We start from the raw sequence: 5,819 nt of genomic DNA on the forward strand, positions 1-5,819 counted from the left end.
ATTGACCAATTAATCAGTCGACCCACAAGTCACGGCTGCCAAGCTACTCTGACCCGAGATAGAAAGATTCCTGCTTATTTTAATCTGCCTAAGTGTGCCCCGTCTTAATTGCAATCTGCTCAGAACTTCTCTGAAGGGACAGGAAGAAAAAAGTTGAGAATGTAAGTCAATCAATCATGACTCACATTTAAAGATCCAGAACCTTCCCTATATACTCTTATTACAGTGTAAATAATCCCCCANGCTGTCAGCAATGTGGAGCTTGAACCCACAAACCGTGAAATCATGACCTGAGCCAAAGTCGGACACCCAACCAACTGAGCCACTCAGGCGCCCCTAGAATTTATCTTAAAAAGGCCACTTTCTAAAAGCAAAAGAGAAAAGTCAAGAAAATTTGAGGCTCTTACTTTTGATAGATGGCAAGGCATAGGGCCAGTTTTTTTGTGTCTCTTTTCACTTTAGCTGTTAGTTCATAGATATTTAAAAAAAATTTTTTTTAATGTTTTATTTATTTCTGAGAGAGAGAGAGAGAGAGAGAGAGAGAGAGACAGCGTGAGCAGGAGAGGGTCAGAGAGAGAGGGAGATACAGAATCCGAAGCAGGCCCCAGGCTCTGAGCTGTCAGCACAGAGCCCGACATGGAGCTCGAACCCACAAACCGCGAGAACATGACCTGAGCCGAAGTCGACTGCTTAGCCGACTGAGCCACCCAGGCGCCCCGTAGATATTTGATGGCATGAAAGCTTCCAAGTTCTCTGAGACTTACTCTTGCTGGCTGGACCAGTTTTTCTGATGGGGAACTTGTTTGCTAAATAATCAACCCAGCTACCTCATGTTCTAGGCACTCAGCTTCTGTGTATTTGCCAAATTTCCTAAAGCTTTCAGAAGAGGCCATCACCGAGGACACGAGCGGAACGGAGATAAGATCTGTCAGTCTCAGGCTCACTTAGGGAGCACATACACCAAAAGTGGAACAATACAGAGATTCGCATGTCCCCTGCGCGAGGATGACATGCAAATTCGAGAAGCACTCCATATTAAAAAAAGAAAAGAAGATCTGCCAGTCTCTCCTCGGCCAATGCTCAGAAAGTCTCATCTGAACCAGGAATGTCAGCTCTGCTTCCACCAAAGCCCCCAAGAATCTTTTAAACTGGCAGTGAGCCTGGGACAAAAGAAGAAACATTTGTAAATAACACTTCCTCAGACTGTTGGTAATACTGAGCTAGAGGAATCTATCAGAAGAAGAGATTCCAAAGAATAGAAGAAGAAGAAATGTCTAGGGACAGACGTCGGCGAGTGATGTTAAAATGATATTCTTATTTGGAGAAACACATGCGGTCAGGAAAGGATAGAGCTTACCTGAGACTACCCAGTAAGTGAGAGCTAAGCTCTGCCTCTGTGTTCCTGTGCTACCAATTTCACAGGACTATCAGCGTGGGAGGGACCTGAGGGACCCATCACCTAACTTCCTCAGTAGAAGATGAGAAAACAGAGGTCCAGACAAGGTCAATGACTTGTTCTAGGATAGACCTAATATAAGAGCGGAGAGTAGAAAGAACTTTAGTTTGGTCTTGCTTCCTTGGTCTTATGTACGGCTCTCTCCCTTAGGATTGAAGAAGGCAGGGAGAAACCCCAGAAACCCTGCCACACGCTGGACTTTGGGCCATGATGTCTGGGCTGCAAGGTTTGGGTTCTCTAGAAAAGGTCTCAAAGTATATGAAATTCATAGTCATACATGAATATGAAAATTGCTTATGCTCTTTACTGCAGTAGATATGGCAACATATGCATTTTTAGGAAGATAAAACACAAAGTCTCGGGGCACCTGGGTGGCTCAGTCGGTTAAGCGTCCGGCTTCGGCTCAGGTCATGATCTCACGGTTCATGGGTTCAAGCCCCACATCGGGCTCTGTGCTGACAGCTAGCTCAGAGCCTGGAGCCTGCCTCTGATTCTGTGTTTCCCTTTCTCTGACCTTCCCCTGCTCACGCTGTCTTTCTCTCTCAGAAATAAATAAAACATTAAAAAAATTTAAAAAACCCATGAAGTCTCATTAAATATATTTATAATCTATTATACAATATAACTCAGTTTCCCATTAACTAAACATATAAGCAGCACGGGGTGCCTGGATGGCTCTGTCAGTTAAGCGCCTGACTTCAGCTAAATTCATGATCTCACAGTTCATGGGTTCAAGTCCTGCGTGGAGCTCTGTGCTGACAGCTCAGAGCCTGGAGCCTGCTTTGGATTCTTGTCTCTTGCTCTCTGCCCCTCCCCAGCTCATGCTACCTCCCTTTCAAAAATAAGCAAAAAAAATTATTTTTAATATAAGCAGCTCATATATTTTAAGGAAATAAAGATGTTTCAAAACAGCCAAGATCCAGCTTTAACTGGAAGATAAACCCAAGTAGTATTAGCACAATGCATACACATGATTTTGAAGTTTCTGGAACATCTTATAACAGTAGCACCAAAACAGCACACATCCAACACGCAGGTTTCTTAAAACGAAGGTTCTTACCCATTTAAAGCTTTTTTCTTTCTTTACATTTAAAAGAACAATTAGCTTAAAGGAGTATACTATTACAGAGGCTAGCATCCAATTTTGAAAAAAATGTACATTCTCTTCTCCCATCCTTCTCTCCCTCCCTCTCTTTCACACACACACACACACACACACGCACGCATGCACGCACACAGAGGAGCCTAGAGCTTGGACATACAGAACCATTAAAAACATGAAATACGGCTGCATTAGTAAGAAAGACATTTACATATTCGAAATTCATTACTCGTTTTTCACCATTCCTGCGTTAAGTATTCAGCTCCTAGAATAAAATACTACCACCACCACCATCATTAGAGAAACCAATCACATGCTTGGTAATTTCTCATTCCCTCTTCACAACAACTCCATTAAGTATTACTGACCCTCATTTACAGCCAAGGAAATAGGATCTGGAGGGAACCTGCTCAGGGTCACCCAGCAAGTAAGCAGAGTCGAATCTGGATCGTCTAAGTTCAGGGTCCTTTCACCACACTAGTGTTTTTCATAGTATGGTCTCCAAACCCCTGGCAGTCCCTGAGACCCCTTCAGGGACATAAGGAGTCATAACTATTTTCACTGAACTACTGATTTGGAAATTTGTGTCCACCACCACAACACTTTCTGATGAGATCAGTCAATGAGGTCAATAAATGTGAGCTTTTCATACTATATAAAGAAAAGGGGGTGGCAGGTGCCTGGGTGGCTCAGTTGGTTAAGCATCCGACTGCAGCTCAGATCGTGTTCTCAGGTTCATGGGTTCGAGCCCCATGTCTAGCACTGTGCTGTCAGCCCAGAGCCTGGAGTCCGCTCTTGATTCTGTGTCTCCCTCTTTTCTGCTCCTCCCCCACTCATGCTGTCTCTCTCAAAAATAAACATTAAAAAAAAAAAAAAAAGAAATGGGTCAGCATTTGAAGGCCTACGTAATTCGGCAAACCAGTATTTCCCAAATTATTGATACAGGATATTACAAAATTACGCATAGGTAAAAGATTCCATCCTTCACCTATTTAAAGTATGAAATGGATGGATGGATTTTAGCATAACAAAGTATAGAAATGTTACTGATATGGCTTCAGATTCCACACTGCAGCTCTTTTAAGAAACTACCATTTGTCAAGTTTCAGTGTGGTATCCAAGAAGACCCACAATCATCTGAAAAGGCTATTAAAATGCTTTCCCCTTTTTAAAATCTGTTGTCTGTATGAAGCTGTCTTCATACTTCAACCAAAGCAACATGGTGCACCAGACTGCATGCGAGAGCAGATATGAGGGTCTGACTATCCTCTTCTATGAGAGAATAAAGGCATTTGAAAACCTAGGGACGCCTGGGCGGCTCAGTCGGTTGAGCATCCGACCTGGGCTCAGGCCATGAGCTCATGGTTCATGAGTTCAAGCCCCGCATCAGGCTAGCTGCTGTCAGCATGGGGCCCACTTCAGATCCTCTGAGAGCCCCTCATCAGGCTCTGCGCTGACAGCTCAGGGCCTGGAGCCTGCTTCGGATTCTGTGTCTCCCCCTCTCTCTCAAAAACTAAACATTTAAAAATCTTAAATGAAGATTCTCTCTCTCCCTTTGCCCTCTCCCCTGTTCACTCTGCACCCTGTCTTCCGCCCACCGTCCAAAAGAAGATTAAGAATGGCTACCCTTTAGGGGGGCCTGGGTGGCTTAGTCGGTTAAGCGTCCGACTTTTGCTTAGGTCATGATCTCGCGGTTCGTGGGTTCGAGTCCCGCGTCGGGCTCTGTGCTGCCAACTCAGAGCCTGGAGCCTGTTTCAGAGTCTGTGACTCCCTCTCTCTCTGACCCTCCCCTGTTCACGCTGTCTCTCTCTCTCTCTCTCTCCAAGAAATAAAACATTAAAAAAAAAAAAATTAAAAAAAAAAAAAGAATGGCTATCCTTTATTATTTAAGATAGAGGGCAGAAACAATTTCCTTGTACAGATACTTCTCCAAAAACTTAAAACACAAAAACAAAACAAAACCCTAAGATATGCCCTCATTATTGTTACTGATCAGAATGTTGACTGGGTGGTCCCAACTCTATGGTCCCATGTACAAAGAAACAGATCCCCTGGAATAAAATGCTATAAAGGAAGTCTTAAATTATAGGGAGGTCCCAAAGCACCCTTAGCAAATGAGGGAGAAAGACTGGAATAGAGAGAGAGCTCTACCTACCTTAAATGATCTCACACCAAGGCCTCGGCTGACGCTCAGGGAAGGATGGTGTCTCCTTAATAACAGACGACAGAACAAATATGTGCCCTGATGGTGAAGACCAGGCAAGCACTTGCAGTTCGTAATATGGATTACACTTGACATTACAAAAAGAAATGGGAAACACCTACATCTAGCTATTTATCTGTAATATTTTAGGACATTCGTCAGAGTAGGAAGACATCAAGTCCAACTGAAAAGCAACTATTCATCAGGATAGACCGTCTTATCTTTCAAAGTGGTATGAAACTTCGGGTGAGCCCGTCATTCAGCTTGGAAGAGGACAGCAAAAAGTGAAAGCAACTGCTCATATGCAAAGACAGTATTTTATTTTTGCCACTCTTCTTAGAAGATGGCCATCCAGGAGCAAGTGGGAATGGAACAGGCATGCGTTTCCCTACCGGTTACGCTCATACACACAGCCACAAGTACACACAGGTAAGTTTCTCCAAAGTACATTTGGGTATTAAAAGGCTTAACTAAAAAATCCTACAAAATACTGAGCATTTTTTTGGTCAAGCTTATTAGGCCTATCAGCCAAATGTGCCCTTGAATGACTGCAAACTAAAATATCATCCCCCAAATAAGTCGAATGATACCTCTATGTCAAAACCAATAAACCAAAAAAGCCCAGAAGTTGATCCATAAAAGCAAAGAAATATTGCTACTTGAAGAAGTCCAGCACTGGGGATAAGAATGGTAATAAAGACATCATATTTTCATTTAGGGTAGCATTAAACCAGCCATTTTCAAGTGAACCATGAAAGCTGCCTCATTAATCCCACTGATTTATACACTTAAAAAATGGTTAAAATGACAAATTTTATGTTACATATGTTTTACAATTTAAAGAATACATACCCCAAATCATTGAACTGTACACATTAAATGAGCAAACTGTACGAAAGCAAACAGGTCTCAATACAGCTGTTAGGAAGCAAAAGCACTGCCCTAGACGCTGTCCCCCCTCCCCCCCCCCCCCCCCCGNTCCTTGGGGCCCTAGCTTTTCTACCATGGCTTGTAGCAGACAAATCAAGAAGAATATAAATAAAAAGCCACATACTTGG

The 5,819-nt window shown here is 43.1% G+C and overlaps 1 non-coding gene across 1 annotated transcript; it reads left to right on the forward strand.

Annotated features, from left to right (window-relative positions):
* The first annotated feature begins 938 nt into the window (after positions 1–938).
* Positions 939–1,040, forward strand: LOC144243207 (U6 spliceosomal RNA). Its single transcript, XR_013338570.1, has one exon. It is a non-coding gene; the product is annotated as a U6 spliceosomal RNA (small nuclear RNA).
* Positions 1,041–5,819: the final 4,779 nt, after the last annotated feature.

This window comes from Crocuta crocuta, unplaced genomic scaffold (genome assembly GCF_008692635.1).
Source record: "Crocuta crocuta isolate KB4526 unplaced genomic scaffold, BGI_CrCroc_1.0 scaffold271, whole genome shotgun sequence".
Lineage (NCBI taxonomy): Eukaryota > Metazoa > Chordata > Mammalia > Carnivora > Hyaenidae > Crocuta > Crocuta crocuta.